This window comes from Pseudopodoces humilis, chromosome 1 (assembly GCF_049639895.1).
Source record: "Pseudopodoces humilis isolate 2021_Gansu_Grassland_sample_001 chromosome 1, ASM4963989v1, whole genome shotgun sequence".
In the NCBI taxonomy this organism is placed as follows: domain Eukaryota; kingdom Metazoa; phylum Chordata; class Aves; order Passeriformes; family Paridae; genus Pseudopodoces; species Pseudopodoces humilis.
The window spans coordinates 102,773,226-102,795,249 of record NC_142200.1 but is presented as its reverse complement, the minus strand read 5'-3'; the positions used below and the strand labels follow the sequence as shown (position 1 = coordinate 102,795,249).

The following is a 22,024-nucleotide window of genomic DNA, read 5'->3' as shown; positions in this document are numbered from 1 at the left end:
AAATCTGTAACTGACTGTGATCAATTATAAATACCACTGCCATCGGACCAGCCGAAATCAAGCCCTGCAGAATAGCTATTTATAGCTCTGAGAAAGGTACGCTGTTCAGGTTATGACAGTGGTGCTAGTACACTGATCTGACGAAACCAAACGCTTTTGGATTTATCTTTCGAAAACAACACGCTGTATCTCTTTTGAAGTCTCCTAGGGTGTTAAATTTCGTGCGGGAACTTGTCCTGGGAGCATCCCCGGGCACCGCTGCCTGCTGGGTAAGCGCTATGCAGATGAGCCGCGGCAGTACCGGGAGGCTGCGGGGGGAGGCGGCTGTGCCGCTGCTCTTCCTCCCGGTGTCCCAGGCGGTCTCCGGTACTGGCAAAAAGGCTGCTCGCCCATAATCTTTAACAAGCGGAGCGTGCAGAGACAAACAGGCAGTCTCACAGATGCATCTCCAGCGTATTCTTTCAGTTGTTTGTGCTGTAGCTCGTAACAAGCGGGACACACCTTTGTTCCAGAGGTGATGCCGAAGCCTTGCCTCTCTGCTCCACCACTCCACATCAGTGCCGCAAATGAGTTAATTTCTACTAAGAGACTGTCGTTGCAAAATAGAATTTCTATTATTATTTTTTATTTGTTTTATTTTATTTTTATTTATTTTATTTTAATTTTTTATGTTTTTATTTATTTTTATTTTTATTTTATTTTATTTATTTTATTATTATTATATTTAGTATTATTTTATTTATTTATTCTATTAGGGGAAGAATAAACACAAAAAAAACAAAAGGTTGTGGTGGGTTTTTTGTTTCGGTTGGTTGGTTGGTTTGGTTTGCTAGTTTGTTTTTTTCTTTTCTGGCAATATTAGAGTCAAAGGGCAGCAGTGAAAAAGCAAACCCAAAAGGTAGAGTTTCAGTGAAATGCTCTCCTTGCAAACAAAATCACCCGAAGAAGACCCTTCCTCCTGCCCATCAGCAACTTCTTCTGCAGCAAACCTCACACCCTGGAAGAAAGCTGTCTCTGTTTTGGAAACCAAAAACCCCATGTGATATGTGGAGGGTCCTGGCTAGTGCAGAGCAGCTCAGCCAAGCAGTTTAAAGTGCAAAAGAGCACAACTGCAAGGGCAATGCACTGCAGCACTGAGTGTAAAGGTTTTGACTGGGATAGGGTTGGTTTTCTTCCTAGCAGCTGGTACAATGCAATGTTTTGGATTTAGTGTAAGAATAACACTGATAGCACACTGATGTTCTCATTGAGGCTGTCCAGTGCTTACCCTAAGTCAAGGACTTTTCAGTTTCCCAGGCTCTGCCAGGGAGCAGGTGCACAAGACTGGGAGGGAGCATGGACAGGACAGCTGGCCTGTACTGGCCAGAGCACTGGCCAGTAATAGCCATATGCTATTCCATAGCATAGAATGTCATGCTCAGTACATAAACTGGGGGGAGTTGACAGGAAGCCACTGACCACTGCTGAGGGATGGGCTGGGCATCAATCAGTGGTGAGTGAGCAATAATGTGCATGACCTCTTGGGCTTTTTTAACTCTGTCTCTCTTCTTTTCCTTATCATTAACTTTATTTAAATTATTAAGTGGTTCTTACCTCAACCTATGTGTTTTATTTTTCCCGTTCTCCCCATGCCAGGGGAGGGGTGGAAGGGCGGGGAGTGAGCAAGCAGCTGTGTGGTACTTTGTTGGCACCTGGGGTTAAACCACAGCACTGGGACAGAAGTTCTTCCACCTTCCAAAATCAGCATTTCACTCACTGCTGTTTCATTGTGCTGCAGTTCTTCTCACTGTCCTCTTTCTGCTCACCCCACAAAGGAGACCTTTGGAGCAGCTCTGCAGCCTCTAAGGTCCTGAGGTCACGCCTTTGGCTCAGGATTTCCCACCTGCAGTCCCACCCTCTCTCTAGGCTTGGAAAGTGATACAGAGGCAAATAGCAGTTCAAATGTTACATTTTCAGCACAACAGAGGTGAGGAAAGAAGGAATTGCCCTGGAAAATCTTCAGGAACCTGATTTTAGATTGTCTTCAAATTGCTGTGTGAACAGTATCTCACCATCTCTTCTCATGAGTAGGTTTAATAATCCTAAAGAGAGTAAACATAATTTCTAGTGATTTCAGAGAGACTGGCTTCAAATATTCCGGAGACTCAATTCAGCTTGATGTCTGTGATCCATCAGGCTTCTTTGGGCTATAAAAAGCAAAAACACAGTCATTCCTTGCTCCAAAAGGAGAATAGAAAATGGAGTTATTTTCAGAAATTTGAAATAATGTCTGAATTTCAAAATTTGGGCTATTCTGCCTCTGTATTTATAGTGTTAGTTTTGAACCAGAAAAGAAGTTTTAGGTTGGTGCGGTTTTTTTGTTTTGTTTTGTTTTGTTTTTTGTAGTATACTGGTATCCTGATGGGACCGTGATTTATGGATGAATTTCTTCAGAGCAGTGCTGCGATTTTATTCCAATACCACTATTGAGTGCCAGAATATTTATGTTCTGAAACCAAACCAGGAAGTAAAGAATCAAAACTTCATCCAATTTGTTCTTTTTGAAGGTATAACATTCTGTTGTGCTTAAGACTCAGCAGGTCCAACCTGGGTCTGGGAAAGCTTAAAATAAAACTAGTCATGGGCACCAAAGCAGTGTCTCTTTCATGGGAATGAAGTTTCCAGCCAGCAACAACAGCTAAATCTCTTGTCTTTGGCCTTCCTCCTTAAACTGAAGACACCATTACTTTTCCTGATTTATCAGAAAATCAAAAGTGCTGGTTTTTTTTTAAATAGTTTTTTGTTTTTTGTTTGTTTGGGGGTTTTTTTTGGTTGCTTTTCTGTGTTTTTTTAATTTTCTTTTTTGTTTTTTTTGGGGTTTTTTTGGTTTTTTTTGGCTGCACAAACCTACCGAGCATAAAGGGAGGCAAAAAAAAAAAAAAAAGAAAGAAAATGTCAGTGTAGAAAATTAGTTAAAATGCAATGCAAGGGTTGCACACACAATTTGGAACAATTCCCGAGATTATTTGCTACCTCTCGTTTTTGTCAAATACTTTGGTAATGCTGCAGATATGTTTGGTTAGGGATTTGTTTATGCAACTCAGCCTGTTTGCACATGTTTTACATCAGTAATATTGTATCCAGGCTTCTTCAAACAAGTTCCTAATCTGTCAAAAAGTTTTTGGACTTTATCACAGTTGAAATCCATTTCAATTGCTACTACTCCAAAATCTCTGTAGGTTTTTCATGGAATTTATTTTCTTAAAAAAGTTGCAAAATTGGGCCAGTCTCAGCTGTCTTTCAGTGCTTGTGTGCCATTGTTACAGTGGGTCCAGCCAGTGAACATCATTGGAAGTTATCTCTTTTCCCTCTTAAGAGGGACCATGTATTTTCCTTGAGTTTTCATACCCCTTTTTCCATGTCTATTGTTTTACAACAGGGCCCTACTTACCTTCACAGACACATCTTTTACCTATTGCAGAGATTCACAAGGGATTAAATCTTTGAATCTAATAATCCCTTACCATGGAAAAAAACCCTAATATTTGTAAACCAGGGCTGAAAATGGTAACCTTAAATCAACCCACAGGGTTGTTTGGAGGGCTTCACCTTTGTCCTCCTTCCAGCCACATCCCCCAGGTCTCAAATTTGGTATTATTTTATCACACTAATTAGATAGCCAGCAATATCAGCTAGGCTTCAGGGCTAAATTCTGGGGTATGTGTCATCTTCTATAGCACCTCTTTGAATGTACATTTGAAAATACAGGCTGGAGCTTAGCTATGTGTTCCAGAAGAGCCCATCTGGAGTGGAGACCCACCGTGGCAGGGGTTTTTTGATAAGAGCTCAGGAGGATTTCTTTAGGTGGCTTGTGTTAATTTCCTTGCTGAGAACAGCTGCTCTTCTGACTAGCCCTGTTGAATTCTGACTTTTTTCTGTCTTGTCACCCACTCTCTCTGTGTTTAGCTGTGTCTCTAGAGACTTAACACACAGTCAAAATACTTGACATTAAGTCAGGGTTAATGCTGCTACAAGAACCTTTAGGAGTACTTCTGTAAAGTCACTTTTAATTCATTTTTACAGACTGAAAAGAAGGTGGCAAAGATTCTACAATGTGCTTCAAGTACAGCGTGCTACAGTTAAAAATCTAATGTTAGTGACATGGGTATAGGCATTCACTAAAATTACTTAATTTGACATTTCAACACACACTGTAAGCAACATTCCTAGGAGGGTTTGAGGAGTGCAAGAAGACACACAATTCTATGAGCACTTTCACATTGTCTTCACACCTGCCAATATAAAGAATGAGAGGTGTCTCCTTCCTGTAGGAAGGGAAAGGTAACTTATATTAGTCAAAGCATTTTCCTCAATAAAAGTAGATGCTTGAGAAGGAATGCTTGATGAATATTGCTTATTTTAGCAAACAGTAGTACAGCTAGTATCTCAGAAAAGAATTTTGTTAATCAGGTTACCCATTCAAAGCACTGAGATGTAAAACTTCCTTGATTTCCATACAGCTCTAATCTGTCTAAAGAAAATAAAGGAGTCAAGTGACCACGCTGAGGGATATATTCTGGATTTTTCCAAGTGAACTAATCTGCCAATAGGGTTGCACTGGATGGAGATAAGGTCCCAAAACCATCTCTTTTCTCTTGTACCTTATAATTTCTAGGAGAAACATGGTTTGGTTTTTTGGCTGGGGTTTTTGTTTGTTTGTTCTTTCCTGAATGTCCCTGGGTTCATAAAGTTTTAAAAAAGCATCACAAGTGTAGCCAAGAAGTAGTAGTAAAAGGAGTGTTCAGTGGTACAAATTTCTCATTGATGGCTGAGCTTCCTGGTCGAAATCAACTAAATATTACAGTATGGCACTCATTTCCTTTGAAATTACTTCTTTGTGTTCTCTGTAACATAAGCTCTTTAATTCACTGCAGACTTGCAAGTGTCCACTGAAGACAAAGAGATTCACTGGATAACTTAATTTTTGCTAGCATATACTGCTTCCTCCTTGCCAGCAGTTTTAGTAAGACCATAACAGCACAGAATCATCAGAAGCCATATGTAGCAGCAGAACAACTGCTCTGCTGTTCTGCTTTTGTGACTATAATGTGTCTATAAATGCAGTAGTAAATGGGAGGATATTGCAGACATTGAAGGAATGGTCAGACAGGGACATGATGAGTTATGGGGGCAGGGAGTTTTTGCTGTTTCACCTAAGGGAAAAGCATATTAATTGGCATTTATGTAATTAGAAATTTGAATACTACTTTTCAAGCTTTTTCTGACATGGGGAAAAAGTATTTTCTAATTTCTCTCTTTCTGTTTTGAAGGTACAGCATAATTTAGTAAGATGAGTAAACTAAATGTTGCAATTTATTAAGGATGTTAAATGGAGCAACAAGTTTTTCTACCTCTATAGGCAACAGATCACAAACAAAATATTTAAAAGCTTGTGATGTTCATAATTATTAGCTACTTGAAAATGATCTTCTCAAGGATTAAACCTAATTTTATTTGGTTCTTCCTGGAAAACTTTAGGAAATGTCACTTGAAAATTGATTTCTATCAATTTCAAATAGGAAAATGATTTTGCTCTATTTTTTTCTGACAGCCTTGGCCAAGGCCACTCAGAAATTTTTATTGCTGTTTAAACTGCCTACCAAGAAGTCTCTTGATAGTCTCCGTACTTCATCTTTCTGATCCAGCTTGTTCTTCCAAAGCTAAATTGATGTTGCAATTTCCTAATTTAAGGTGTCATGTCATCTTATTCAGGAACTGACAGATGCTGAAATCTTAATGCAGTAGTGATGTTATGCCCTGTATAAACTGGTAAATCAATTACATTTTCCGTTTGGAACATCTCAGCTGAATTGTTTTGGGTGGGCCTGATCAGGGAATAAGACTCTGTTGTGGTGAGAATAGGAATTTGAATACAAAAATATAAATGATTGGCAGGGATGCTAATAAAATCATGTTTCAAAATATCTCTGGTCCAACTAATAAAGGTTTAGGGCTGTCCTTGAGAAGTGCTTAGTATATAATGGTTTTAACTTAATGTTTCAAATAATTTTCACTATCAGGACTTGGCACTCAGCTGGATCTCAAGTAAAAAAAAATATGCCTCTTTGCATTATTTATTGTTTGTTTGTTTGTTTACTGTTTTTTGCAGTACATGTTCTTATTAAAGTTGCCACATTTTACTGTACAGGCAGTTTATGACCGTATGCAAACCATTCAATGGTTTATGGCAAAACATTGCTTAATCAAATCTCATTTAGCAGCAGTGTCAGCTGAAGTCAGCAAAATATTTAAATATTGGCAGTACTGTAAGCATGCAGCTATTCCTTTCAGTTTTGAAAATACTGTGCATGAGCTTAATCCTGAATCAAGGCCTAATAATGTTTCCTCTGTGCTGCTTGTCTAGACTCTGTTACAGATGTTTTCCTGTGAAGGCTTTGGCATGTTGCATATTTGTGCTTCAAGTGGAAAACAGTCCTCCTCCTGCTGTTTTCACAGCATCCCTCCTCAGAACCATAGTGTTAGGAAAGGCCAAGGCTTAGAAACACAAGAAAATTAGGATAATTCAGTCCATAGGAGGCAGATGTGGAGTCCCTCCTAAATTTTGTACACTTAAATGCCTCTGCAAAAGTGTGTCCCAATGATTTCCTGAGTGGCTGTAATGTAAACAAAACAAAAATAACTGTTATTTCTCCTTTCCTCTTATCTCACCTTGCAGTTTAAGTTGTTGACATCAAAAATAAGACATTTGGTATTGCAGAAACCTAAATAACAGCTACTTTCTATGCTCCAAGAATGCACTATGGAATATGAAAGCGGTTTATTTTGACAGACTTCAGTACACTAGCAAGGAAGGATTCAAGTTCTTGAAAGATACTAATGTGTTTTTGTATCAGGGGAAAAATAATAATCAGCATATTACCCTTAAAATAACAGCTTCATTTAAAAAGTTTTTATTCTAAGGAGTCAGTCAAGGCTAATGAGGAAATTTAACATTTGTTGAAGGTCCTTGAGAAAGATAAAGTTATGTGATCCTCGAGAATGTACTTTATTAAGGCACTGAATGGCATTGGGCAAGCACAAACACACACATCACTGCATATATTCAAGCAAAAGTAATGTTTATGTTGCTACAACACTCAGGAGGAGTGTTACCTAAGGAGGCCTCATTTGGATTCAGTTTACTTTTATAGTAACGTAGACTGTTATCCAAGTTTAGCCAGAGATTCTTATTCCAAAGGTTTTCCTTCCAGACTTTCTTTCCTTTTGTATTGTAAATATTATTTCTTTCCAAATCAGTTACATTAAATAGAATGAGAAACTGAAGTTCTTTCTGAGTTTCAGGATTGTGATTTCTGCTGTCTTGCACACTGCTGCAAGAGGGAAAAAAAAAAGCCCCCAAAACTTTGAGATATCAGATATGTTTTAGACTACTAACCACAAATAATTTTCCTTTATGTCTTCATATTTCCTTTCCCCCCGCTACCTTGCAAATGATATCTGACACTCAACTGCTGTGAGGACAACCACATTAATTAAATAAATTTACTCAGCTCATTCTACAGACAATTGAAAGTTTTCATTAATTTTACATTGTGGTCCCTGAATCTCCCCAGCTTCTGGAGAACAATGTCAGGAATTCTTACATTCTTATAATTTGAGGAATTTTTCAGCTAAAATTCACTGGAAAAAATCAAAATGTGTCTGAGAAAACAAAAATATTGAGAAACAAGCAAAGCTTTTCTTGGAAATCTGCAGAGAACATTTATCTAGTATGATAATTCATAACCCAGGCAAATAATCTAGAGGCCAGTTCCTACAGAAGCAGGTATCTCTAATCAGTAAAATATTTTTTTTCCCCCCAATACTCAGCTTTTTTCTGTTGTATAAAAAAAATTATCTTCTGTGCAAGAAAATGACCCACATAAATGTCAGATAAGTATCATACTCCTGATTCTACTTTGGTCACAAAGCTGGATTTATCATCTCTACTTTTAGGTAGTCTCCTTTATTGGCTATTATGGCCCAAGTACCTACAATGATGGAGTACTTACTTCTGCTGAAAAGACATAGAAACTTCGAAATTTGGGGCTGCTTACTCCATACGTAGAACTATTATTTATTTTTGTTGCAGGGGCAAATGTATTACCACATAATGAAATTTTGCATTCTGTAAATATCACATTAGGTAGTGAGAATCCACCCTGGCAGCACCGAATTTACCTAAAAAGCTACAATCTCAATATAACTACAGACTGATAAATCTGTGAGCAGCAGCTGCCTGCCTGCTGGGAAGAGCTGGGGTCTAGAAGGCTTAAAACAAATGGCTTAGAAAAGACCAGTCAAGGTTAGTAGTGGGGTGGAATATAGAAAGGTTAGTTTAACTAACAGTGATAATTTCTGGGTACCCACTACCATCGGACCAGCCAGGCACTTTGCTGTACTGAAATTTATATAAGTCTCTCAAATCACTATTCTTCTACAGGTAGGATGATCTATGTAACTTGCTATAAGCAAAGAAGATGATTAGAGAACAGTACATACTTTGTGTCCTGAGCACCGCTAAACCACGTCCCCGTCCCCTCCCCGCATTTCTTTGGCAGTTCACAGAGCAGAATTAATTCTTGGCTTGCAACAAATTTGCATGATGGGAAATATAAGCAAATGACTGAGCTGTAAACTCTCCTGTCTGTGCTGAGGAAACATCGTTCGGGTTGGGCGAGTATCGAGAGAGAGGTTTAGTTACCGAAGTAAAAAGGATACAGGCTGCTCGGAAACTGCTGCGGAGAGACGGATTCTGTGGGGCTCCTTCTCCTTTCGGAGCTCTTCCGCGTGTGATGAAGGAAAAAGCCCGGCTCCACGAGCCTGCTGACGAAATGCAGCAGATGGCAGCAATGTACAAAGGAAACACTGCCCTCGGCTTATGTCAGGGTTACTCTGAGCACACAGACTTCACCCTTCCTCACACCGACTGCCTGGCCCTAGAGCTGCTAAATGTCTCCATTTTACTGCTCTGCATTTCAGCTCGCTCTTGTCTCTTTGTCAGCAAGCGTTTTAAATCGAGCATCAGACGGGAAGATCCAAAGCTGAATGTCTTTACAAGTTCAAAAGAACATCACTGAGTTGTCGTTATAAATAAATAACCTGAAAAGAAAGAGCCGCTGATATTAAGACACACCTACTCGGAAAAAGAATGTCATCTTGACTTCATTTTAGTATATTTTTAGATCACCTGGACCAGCAATTAAAAGAGTGAAGCAGATAAATTCAATTTTTATGGCTTTTAAAAAGCAGTACACTTCATGGATTCATGCCTATTTGAAAAAGACCAGTACAGCTCTCTTCAATGGTGTAATTTACAGAATTTCATCACATATTTCCTGCAAAAAAGTGTAATAATTTTCAGCAAAATAGGGCAAGTCTTACAGAGAAACATTAAGTATTATTGCCATGTGTTGGGGAGATTATGACATAATTTTTAGAAATATTTGACTAAAAATGAAGGGAGAAAAAGAAATTCTCCTTTTGATGCCACTCAGAAGACCTTCAGCAGGGAGGTGTCTGAAGGCATTCCCACTCCCAGTTTCCATACTGTTCCTTCTCATTCTGTATTCTGTCAGATCCTTAAGTCTGGGCTCTACCTCGCAGCTTGCACTGGAGCAGTGCAAGGCCCAGCTTTAATACAGACAGATTTAGAAGAACTAGCTGAATGGTGCTGCATCTGATTTTCAGCTGCTGCTGAAATATGTATCGAACCTGAGATCAGTGATGCTCTGCTTTTAAGTGTTGAGCTGTGACCTGTGACAAGGGGGTTGTGGCCACCCTCATGACCTGGCTGTGGAGAGGAGAGAGCCAGCATCGCCAGAGGTGATGAGCTGCAAGGTGGCTTGGACATGAGTTGTCGGGAATCGTGACTTATAGGCATATGTGTGCTCGGATTTCAGCCACTCTGTAGCTGCCTTTTTAACTGCCCATGATTTACACCCTGGCAAATCTCACAGCACCACTATGATCTCATTGCACGTGGAGGCATTTGCCTTCAGTACAGCAGTGGCCAAAATTCCCCACAGAGGGGTACCTGTGGCCAGTCCCAGAAATACAACCATCACCAATCTGTCTCCAAAAAAAGCACCAGCAAGGCCTTGAAATCAGAAGTTAGGAAGGAAATGGGTTAACTGTATATACTGCAGTTTTCTGACATCTTTGGCCCCATGATTTTATCTGTGCTAAGGATGGAAACTGTTGTGAGCTGGCAAAGCCCAGCCAGCACCTAATGCAGAGTGCTGAAGCTCCCTTGTGTCTCCCCAATGAATCTGCCCTTGATTTTAACCAAGAGGCTAAGAAATGAGCTTAAAAAAAAAAAATAGGCAGATGAGATTCACTGTTAATCGCAGCTCTCATTAAAAAGCACCCATGAGGAGTTAATTTTCTGTCCCTGCCTCTCTTCAGCGTTCCTGTGGCCCAGCTGCAGGGTTTGCTTTGACTTTCTTCTCTCGGGAATGCCATCAGTTACCAGTGTTTGAGTAAAGTGCCTTAATACCTGGAACTGAAACCAGTTTTGGTTACTGTCTTTCTTGAGAAATTTTTTTCTTTTTTAAGGAAAAGTGATTCATCTTTCTCTTTTATCAGTGGTCAAGAAAATAAATGAATAGCAAACAAATGAACAGTAAATAAATAATTAGTTTATTTTTCTTTTTAAAATGACATCCAGAATTTTTTGCCTCAGTCAGCCAACTCCAGTGCAAAATAGATGAACTAATTAAAATCATTAGATGATAACGCTTATCTCCTGCAACACAGTGGTGACTAAGATATGCTAACAGAAACTGTTCTGCAGGTAAAGTTTATGAGTATGGAGCCCATTTTCATTGTGTGTCTCCAAGCTAGTAGGTGTGATACTTACAATGAAGTTTAAGCAAAAATATTATGATGAGGAGAAGCTGATCTGGAATAGTCCTGCAGAATTCAATGCCTTTAAGAAGGGAACCAAGCAGAGCCCAGTCCCAGAAACTCCAACACAGAAAACCATGTGTCTTTTCTGTCTGGCTGGCATCAGCTCAATTCACTGACAGTTCAGCTCAAGAGTGTGGACATTTTCCTTTCCACAATTAAAAAAAAAAAAAAAATTGTTCTTAAAATGACTCCTACTATTCATATATCTACATATTGGTTGCAACTCATCAGAAAAGCAATTTCTGGAACAAACCAGTCAATGAAAATGAAAGTAATTATTTCATGACTAACCTGGAGGCCAGCCTGTTGGCATTCCATCTAATTACTTCGTATAACATCTTTTATTCTTTGGAGGTTATTTGCTTAAAAATTTCACCGTAATGTTATTCACACTTAGAGAGAAGCAAAGCTCTAATTTCTGCCACTATTGTGATGGGTGTAAAGTAATTCTACTGGCTGTGAAATAAATTAATTGAAATTATGTACAACCCTGTCTTGTTCGGAGCTGTATTCAGAATGAATATTGAAGCATTTATGTAAAATCATCTACAGGCTTCACAGTAAGTAGAACAGCAGCTCTTTAGCCTTTACAAGAAGGATGTTACTATGCCATGTGTATCAAACAAACACAGAGAAGATACGAAGATTACTCACATAACCTCAACTATCTTGCATACGTCCCTAACATAAAATTTAATCTTCCCATTTTTCCTAGCCAGTGAGGCATATAGAGTATGATCTGCTGCTGCTGGGCAGAATGCTGCGGTACATCTGTGCTAAGAGAAAATGCTCTTCCCATATTTTGGGGATTTTAATTTCCAGTTATGCCTGTCACTTAACTTTAGTGTCCTTTTATGGCCTATTTTTTATTTTTATGCGAGCTATTACACGACATTTTCTCAAAACCCCAAACCAATTATACTCAAAGAGGTATCTGAGACAAATTCATAGTCTAAATGCTCCCTTTTTATTTATTTATATTTATTAATTTATTTATTTTTAAATTAAAAAAAAATCTTCATTTAAGCTTTCTTTTGAGTACGGTAAAGCAGAAATGATCTGCCAGTGATAAGCCATAATGCAGAGTAGGTTCTCTGGGTCATTCAGTGTGTAAAAAATAAGGCAGTGCTCAATTTCCTTTGCAGATGAATGCAGAGATATTAGAAAGGATAATTACAAGAAACAGCGACTCAAGGAGGGAGAATATATTCTCTTAAATACACCAAAATAACAAAAGGACAATAAAAACCCCCAAACAATGAAACAACAAATGTCAAATAAAAAATAAATAGGATCCTAGAGTATATATTCTTCTTGTATTTCAAATTATTTATTCCTTCTCTGCAGAAAGCAGGGAAAGATAATAAAAAACACAAAATGCATTGGCTTACAAGAGTTTGTGCTGTGGATGTAGAAGGTAAGCATCATATGGAAATTTTACCTGCTTATTTTATTACTGTTTTAACTATTTTACTTTAAATCATGGCATGTATTATTTATACAGGCTTAAACAGAATATTAATTAGAAGTGACGGTTAAGCCTGAATATAAATCAAGATGTTAAGTGAGTAGTCTCAGTGGACATTTATAATTAGCATTTGAATGTATAAGTAGATATGAATTGCAAGAACAGTAGAAAAATCTACAGTTTTGAGTATGAAGGGGGTTGTATTTCGCACGGCTGCGTTCTCCCACGCAGCACACTGTGATAAACATGGATTCTCTCGGCTCTCGGTTTCCCCGAACCCACAGCCAGATTTTCCTCATCAAGACAAGGGCTGGGGCTTTCTCTCGGTCGGAAGAGAATCCGGCTGGGATTCCCTCCACGCCGGGATGCTGGATGGCCTGTTTTTTGGCAGCCCTGCTCGGAGCTCAGCCGTGCCGGCAGCAGCGCCCGGCAGTGCCGCCCCACGGCCCGGCTCCCCCTGCCCCCCGAGCGCCCCGGGCGGGAAGGGACCGCAGCTCCAATGGTAATTTCATCCGGGAGGCGGGAGTCTCAGGAAAACCCGGCTGGCTTTACATCAGCTCTGTAAGTGCTAACAAGTGGTCAAGGGTATAGTTCTGACTGCAGCACAAGCACGCAAAATTCAGGCAGAGGTGAGATAATTCACCTAGTAAAATAACATTTTTTTCCGATACGTTGAAAGCAAATGCTTGAAATCCTTCCTATTACCTAAATATCTATATGTAAATACAGCATTCTTAAACTAGTATTTTAGTTGCAAATACAAACGTTTTAACTGCTTTTTTTGGAAACTATTCTCTTTTTTTTTAGGTGGAAACTGCTTCCCAATCAATTTTTTAACACTGTGTTTTTGCCTGCACTAACAGAACTCAAACCAGAAAATAACACTATTATTAATTTATTCCCTTGTCATTATTACCACTGCATAACTTGCAGTAACTCACTGCGTATGCTAAAAATTCTACTTAGTATAAAAGGAATGGATTATATTATTTTGCTTAATTTTCCTGCATAAACCAGTAACGAAAATTTATATGAAGCCAGTCTGAGCATTTACATTCTGACATATATCTAAATTTTACTTTCATTAAAAAAAGATAAAAATAACAGTAGGAAAAAAAATTCAGTGCAGTGAGCTGTGAATTTTCATCATCATTGCTATTACTACTACTTCTACTACTACTACTGCTATTACTACTACTACTATTTTTGTAGGAAATATTTGTTACTAAGAAATCATGCTGGAAAATTAAAATAATTTTTTAGCTAATAGTTCAGCTAAATTTTAAGCTAATTATATTTCTGATGTTCTGCCAGCCCAGGTTTATGAGGTGTTTTATAAAAGTCTGCATCTCATTGGTATTCTCTGGTAAAATAATAAAGAAATAGGTGTTAAAACCATGAATTGCTCCAAAAGCCAAATACATCTGGGAAAGTGAAGAATAAACCCAAAACCTCTTGACTTGCATCGGTCTCCTTTGTTGTGTCAGCGATGAAAGAGAGCACCAGTGAGAGATGAAAAGGATACGTAGGCTTTACATTTCTATGAGTGAATTTGAACAGGAGGTAATAGCAAACTTATTTTGCTGGAACTTATTTTCTTTATGCTTGGTAGATAAGCTGGTGGTTTCCCTAAAGCCCATCAGCACAGATACATTATCAGCTAGAGAAAATGAGACCAAAAGCAATGAGAAAAATATCAAGCAGTGCTATAGCCCGCAAAGTAATCCCCCAAGACTGAAGTGCTACTAAGATGCTATATTTAGGACAGAAGCCTTCAAGGTATTTTCTAGCTCATCAGGTCTAACAGTGGCTACCACAAACTCTACGTCCTGTAATTGATATTTAAACCCTAGCTGACTCCATAACTCTTTCTCCTTTTGCTTATTTACAGGCTACATAACATATCAATGCCTTCCCCTCCCCGTTTTGTGCATACCCCCTGTTCTTGGGTTTTCACTGATTTACAGTCAGATATTTGTATTTCCTTCTTCTTTTCCACACTGACTTCCTGACAGGGGTGCAGAGAAATCCCTCCCTTCCCTCCTGCTGCTTACTTCTGTCTTTTATCTTTACCCCTTTTTGGTTGCACCAGGGCAGCTCCATTTCAGGGGAAGCTTTGCATAATATTTAACACTTCAATGTATTTGAGGAACACCAGAGCCACATAAAAATGCTGAAACAAACCAAAACCCTGGAAATCCCCAGCTACATAATTAATTCATAAATGTGCATTTGTAGTAGACAAAACTTACCTCGGGTGGCTTTCCTTGCAAACCTTGCAGTTGAAGTGATGTCTCAGCTATCCATGGGCTCACCAAGGTAGGTGTTACCTCACATTTACCTCAGAATAGAGTCTTATGGCTTATTAAATGAATTAATTTACTGCTAAGTAGAGTTTTATTCCATCAGTTGAAGACAGACTTTATTTAGAATTTATTTGCATTCATACTAATCTAGAAACCGGATTGCTAGTTTATCTGCTAACTATAAAAATGGGGCCTATACTAAGTGTCCTTTTCTGTTTATTATTCTCCACTGATATATACAGGTACACAAAAGCATGGCTTCTGCTAAAAAATAACTTCTCTCTAACGCTAAGACCCAAGTTTTGCTATTGTTCCCTGATCCCCTACAAATATGCAACTGTCCTGTGCTCTCCTGATCAGTTTGGGACCAGCAGGGATCTCAGCAGCTCTCTGGAGCCCAAAGTCTGGGCATGGGAGCAAGGAACTGGCTGGCTTCTCCAAGAAAAGGGATGGAGGCAAACAACCTTGATCCTGTAACTTAGAAAGCAAATATCTATTTTATTTTCCAACAAAATCTGACAGGCTACATCTGCTTTAAATCTGCTGCACAGCAAATATGTGCTTTATACCACAAATAATCTTTACAAAGTTTATACACTTTTTAAAATATCAAAGTTGACCAGCTGTACTACAAACATTTTCAACCCTTTCTGGTCTATGATACGTTTTATTGCATATTTTGAATGTGTATGCAATATATAGTAACAGGTTATAGATGTTGGTTCCTTGTTTCAGACCATGGAATAATCACATCACTGTGGTCCTGAAGGTCTTGCCAAGCCTGACCTGCAGTGCTCAAGAGCTGATTGTGAGGATACTCAGGCAGGAGAGAATGGATTTATCTATGCTTGGGTAAGCTTAAGTAAAACATATCAGAAAATAAAAATGGGGAGAAGTAACTGGAAACCAATGATTAAAAAGGACAGTAATTCAATAAAATGAGTGAAAAGCATCAGTAATTCTAAAACTGTATCTGTCATCCTCTTTTAACTGTTGAATTAAATACTTCATGAGAGCATCATACAATCTGACAAAGTCATAGCTTTCAAAGTTTCAGGCCAGACTGGTTTTGTAAATTTTATTATTAATGATAAATGCTGTTCCTCCTGTACAAAACAGGGTGTGTATGATTGGCACAGGTGTAATAAGCCTGCCAGGAAATGGCAGTGAAAAAAGCACTTGAAGAGATTAAGTATATAAAAAAAATTTGTCAAACGGTAAATCCTACTAAAAATGCTGTTATTCATAACTTGGAAGATATCACTGCTTGCTATCCAAAATTTTTAAATTAATTAATACTTATAAAACAGGTGTAGGGGTTAGCACAAACCACTTAGCCAATAAACCCACAAAGCACTTGGATGAAGTGAAATATAATATTCTTACAATATAAAAATTCCTGTGACATATCAAGGAAGACAAATATTTTATATTGGGCACAGCATATCTGTCATTTTGCAAATTTTGACATTTCAGCTGGTTGGTCTCCTTCAGAAACTGAGGCATTTGGAAACAATCCAGAAAATTATTAGGATTGTTCAATTTACACAACACTATGGCTTAATTGAAGCAAGGCAGATACCAATAATTAAATTAAATTTTGTAAGAGGCTGAACTAAACTGCTGCATTTATTACTGTTTTCCAGTAATAAGAAGGTACACAGTCCTTTCCAGAATTTGTCTTGGTATCTTTGACTAACAAATATATTGCTTTCTTTTTTTAAAAAAATTGGTTCTGTAATTAGAAATAAGCTGCCTTTTATTACAAGATATGCATGCTTCCAAAAAATGTTATTGACCCTAAGGATAGGAAACATGCATTATTTTTGGTTATTCCTAGTGTTAACATTTTGGTCTAATCCATTTTAGATCTGACAGACATTATTCCCTAAATTAGGACACTAGCAGCTTATGAGGTAGGATCACATCTCAGTGCCACATGCAATATTAAATGAATTTAAAACTAGACTGTGATTTTATGACAGTGTAAACTTGAATTTAACACTTAGACCAGCGCTGGATGAAAACCACAATGGCCATCGCAATTTGAAGCACCAACCCAATATAAATTCTCCCAATGTTTCAAGTGTGTTGATAGCCTTGGATGAAGAACTTTGCAGTGGAAGGTTTTAGTGCCAGAGCAGGGCACTAAACATCACAGCACAGTGAACTGATGACAAAGTGATGGCTGGGGAACCACTGCTCCACCAAAAAATATACTCAGTTCAACTGCCGCTTTTCTGAAAATAAGATTACAATCTTAAGTGTTTGCAAGTCTTTCTGAAGCCCCTGTCAAAAGATTGCAGCACAGGGAAAAGAATAATTTGTTTATGCTTTTTTTACATATAGAGAGGGAAAAAAAATAAGGCCAACTAAACACAATTTGTCTTGAGTTAAATTTTGCAGGGCAGATGTTCTCTGTCCTCCCCGGTTTTTACTCATGACAAACAGCTTTTTAATATAGCTGAAAAACGGAAAAATATCGTGCAAAACTGCAGACTCCTGTCTGCAGGCCTACTCTATCTCTATATTGCATATATTACATAAGTCTAATGTGGCAGATGGTTCATAAAGTCACAACAGAGCCCTCTAAAATTTTTCATTTACATCCAACTATCCACTTTTACACTCATATTTGATATTGTATATATATATTATTGATTTTGTATGATACTGGGACTAAGTCTGAGCATTTTTCAACCCACCAAAGCAGCCTCTACTGATTATATGATCTAAATTTCAGCTACTCAATAACTGGGACTAAATCCTCTTCTGATCCCTCCTTCTACTACTCTGTGGATAGCAAGAGTATAGGCCTTAGTTTTCTTTTCTTTCAATACATGTGAATTCTAGATGTTCTTCCTCAGGGAAGATAAGATTAAAAAGACTGGATTTCTGAAATAAAACAGAAAAAAAATTATTGTTGTTGGTAAATTGGTGTATTCCATAGCTTATATGCATTATAAAAGGAACTGACTCATTTACACACACATCATGTTTTGAAACATACAAGTAATTAAAACTTTAGAAACTATAGCATGATGCATAAATGGAAGATAAAGTGCTCTTTTACAAATTCTGACATTTCTAATCCCATGGGAAATGGTCAGGGCTCATAAACACTTTCACAGCCATTGGTTATGGGCAATGAATACTGAATGGCCAAACAACAGCTACTCAAGGTCTCCACTTGCTTCTGCAAGCTGCATTTTTCTTTTCTCAGCACTCACAGCAGACTTACACAAGAAGCTTGGGACTAGCTGCTAATTTGAAACATTCACATTTTCAAGGTAGGCTTATTTGCAAGCTAGGCTGCAAATCCATCTCTAACATATGACTTTTTCTTCTAAACAGATCAGAATTATGTGATTCTTGGCAAACTTGATTTCAACTAGAAGACAGGACTGTAAGTAGGTTTTGGGATCAGCAGAGCAGTGTTTATCCTAATATGATTGGGGAATTTTTGTACATGCTATTTCTGTTGGTCCTTTCAGTCAAATTAAATACCCACTATCAAATTCAAGATAATAGTAAATAGTAAATAGCAATGGTTCAGAGGTTTCCTCCCTTAAAATTTAAACCAAACCAGGGACCACACTCCCCCCAGGAGGACCCCTGCCCCCAATAACTTATTATAAATATACAATATACTAATAATGGACTAAACCAGTTGAAATTGTTGTATACTTAGCATTGTAGAATATTGGTGATCAATCATATTAAAAATATGCTTCAGAAAGATTGTTAACCAGTTAACTCAGGTCTCAAACATTTTTTATACATTATTATGTTTGAAGTGTTGCTCAGATAATAAATTGCCAAATACCTAACATTTTTAAATGAAGAACATGCTAATTAATAAAGATATTTCAGCAGTCCTTAGAAGGATATATATTTTGAAACTCCTTCAGCAGAGAGGTGCTGAAATTCTTCTCTTTGTTAGTAACTTGCTGAATATCGGTCAGTTTGGGCTAATGAATAGAAGATAACTAAGAAGCCCAAATCTGACAGCACAGAATTATTCTCTAATTCACTAATACAGGATGTTAGCAACCACAAAATGCAAATATCAAGCTTTTACAGCAACATTAATTTGGTCACAATGTACATCTGGTTTATTTTACAGCATATATTAAACACCAGAAGTATAGCAATTAATGTATTCCATTAATTTTATTAGAGCTTTATATTATTATTAAGCAAAGGCTTAATCATGTTTTGACAAACAAGTGTGGGCAGTCTGCTTGGTTTGATCTGGATGTTACTATCTTTTCTCAAAAACTGTGATGTTTCTGCAGTTTGAGAGGGGCCACATTCTTGAATAAATGTAAAAAGGAAAACAAGAGGAGAAAACTCCATTCAGTGCAGCATTGCTGACATAAGAATATTAACTTTTGCATTTCCTGAGTTCTTACATTTTAACTAGGTAACTGTATGTGCGTATGAATGTAGGTCTTCATTTATTTATTTTTGCCTGCAATTTCCTAAGTTTGATTTTTTTTTTAATAAGAAGGAAAGCAAATAAAAACACAAAGTGTTCTGTTTATGCAGTCTAATGAAGCTGATTTAGTGCTTTTGATGTGGTATTCTCTGTGTGCTGGGTAAGGCACACAGGGATAAGTGTTTCTCAGCTGTGCAGTTTAGAAAAGCCTTCTGAACTGCCAGTGTCCTTTGTATACAGCTTGAAACCCAGGATTAATAAAGTTTCTCCTTACCTGCCTTCATTCAGTTTCTCAGGAAAACACTGTACATAGTATAAATAATTGAGCTGCAGCTCTGAGAACTCGCAAAAAAACATGAATCTAAAGCTGTTCGCACTGGACATTCCTGCAGCATTGTACAAATAGGTTTTAATGATGCAGCTTCTGTAGCAGTTTTCTTGTCCCTTGAGTCTATACACAGAGAATGGCAGCAAAAGCTGGTGAAATAAATTTGGATACTCATAATATGTGTCAACGAGCAGCTGTCAAATGACAGCAGTTCTTTATTATTGATCCTCTCTATCTTCACAGTGATGTGAACTTCTTGACCTGTGAGAGGCACTTTGTGAAAGAGGGACTGCGAGAGAGTATGCGATGTGCAAAGCCTACGCATTCAACTTCCACGCTCTGAGGGAGCACGAGGAGAATTCTGAATAGGCTACATGAAGTATGGGCTAAGAAGGTGGAAAAGTGCAGAACTTCCAGATGGTAGTCCATAATCTTTAGTGACCTCATGCACGAAAGTATTCATGAGGTTCTCCTTTTGTGCAGGCAATATTATCAGGCCAAATATAAAATACAGAATTAATCATTCAGATTTTGATTTATTTTTGTCTATTAGTCTAGTTTAAGAAACAGAGTGCAATCTGATAGCTTGTCACCAGAGGAGGAAGTAACATGCGCTGAAGAGGCCCCACTGCATAATAAATTTTCAGAAATAGAGAAGCAAAATGTCCTGTTTGCTGATGGGTCCTGTCATATCGTAGGGTAGCATCAGAGATGGAGAACGCTTGTAGGGAGTTCCCTATGACAAGTCACAGAAACTGCTGAGGGAGAAGGTTTGCAGATGTGAAAGCTATCCAGCTGGCTTTAGACATTGCTGAATGAGAGAAATGGCCAGCATTTTATCTCTACACTGACTCATGGATATTGGCAAAATGTCCTATGGGAATGGCTGCAGTGATAGAAGCAGAACAATTGACAGCACTGGCATTGTGGCATTGACACTGCTGTGGCAAGATACTGATGCCTGGGTGAAGACCCTTGGTTTGAAAATTCATCATGCAGATGCTCAAGTGTCCAAGAGTTGGGTCACAGAAGAAAATCAAAATAACCAGCAGATGGATCAGGCTGCTAAGACTAAAGTATCTCAGGTGGATCTGGATTGGCAACATAAGTGTGAATAATTTTTAGCTCAGTGGGCCCACCTTGGGCCCCTTGGGCCATAAAGGAAGGATGTAACCCACAGCTGGGCTCATCACCAAAGTGTGGAACTTATCCATGGACACTCTCACAAAGGTTTTCCATGAACGTGAAACACGAGCTGCAATCAAGCAGGACAAGCTTGTGTGGAGGATGGTGTCTGCAGTATAAACACAGGAGGGCCTGGCAGGTTGGCTCTAACTCACTCCCACCAACCCACCAGGGCCGGGGTCATGTGCTTACAATGGTGGAAGCAGCCACTGGATGGCTGGACACAGATCCAAGCCACCACCCAGAACACTGTCGTGGGCCTTGGGAAGCAGGACTTATGGTGACATCATACTCCAGAAAAAAGTGAGATAACGGGACTCATTTCTGAAATAACTTAAAAGACACCTGGCCTAAAGAACAGGGCATGGAGTTAGCTGTATCACATCCCCTATAATGCACCAGCCTCCAGGAAAATCTACTGGTACACTGGACTGTTAAAGATGAAACACAACAATAGGTGGTGGGGCATTCAAACGTTGGGAGCCACTGATCACCGCTGGGAGATGTGCTGGGCATCAATTGGTGACCAAATATGTTGTGCACCATTCGTTTCTCTTGGTTTTATTCCCCACTCTCTCTCCTTTTTATAACTATATTATTATTATTATCATCATCATCATCACCATTATTCTCAGCTGTATTTCAATTCTTTAATTGTTATCAACCCATGGGATTCATTGTTTTTCCAGTTCTCCTCCCCATCACACCAGAGAGGCAGGGGATAGTGACTGTGTGGTATTTAGCTGCTGGCTGAGGTTAAAACGTGACATAATTTCATGAAGCAAATGCTCTTCAGTTAAGCTTCATGATCCATGGTAGATGTCAAGCCATGGCCCGAATGCAACCTTTTGAAGATCTGCAAGAATTACAGGCAGATAAGCATTTGCTTGCTCTGTGGTGTAACATTGCCCTTTCTTATCTGAAAAGTTGATCCAGCTGTGGGCAAGGTTTCTGTCTCCATGTATTTGGCCACCCAAAATAAATATGGCATGATTTAACTCCTACTTATCTTCCAATACTGTATTTCGATATTGCGTTCAAATCATCCAATATGGAATGTACTTTGAAAATAATTTCAATGTTTCACAAGTAATTTTCCACTCTAACAATCATATTCTGAGATCTAAAGCCTCCTTTTCTCTTGGTATGAAAAGCACTTTATAAACATTCATTAATCTCATCCTTATTTTGAAAATGTGAGAATTAGCACATGCAAATGTAGTTGCAAAAATCCACAAAGTAAACCAAAGGAAGAGTAAATCACATCTGCTTCCTGGACCATCTACTCCTCACACCTCAAGTTCCCAGCAGTTAATCATAAACTGAAGAACTAGACTGAAATAACC

General features: G+C 38.4%; 1 long non-coding RNA gene across 3 annotated transcripts; it reads left to right on the top strand.

The window, feature by feature from the left end:
• The first annotated feature begins 1,314 nt into the window (after window positions 1-1,314).
• Window positions 1,315-21,682, top strand: LOC148185179 (uncharacterized). Of its 3 annotated transcripts, none has more exons than XR_015773066.1 (4): window positions 1,315-1,492; window positions 15,460-15,576; window positions 18,079-18,130; window positions 19,737-21,682. It is a non-coding gene; the product is annotated as an uncharacterized LOC148185179 (long non-coding RNA). The 3 variants fall into 3 exon arrangements; XR_015773069.1 differs by having other exon boundaries at window positions 15,440-15,576; XR_015773067.1 differs by lacking the exon at window positions 1,315-1,492 and adding an exon at window positions 14,659-14,737.
• The last annotated feature ends 342 nt before the right edge of the window (window positions 21,683-22,024 follow it).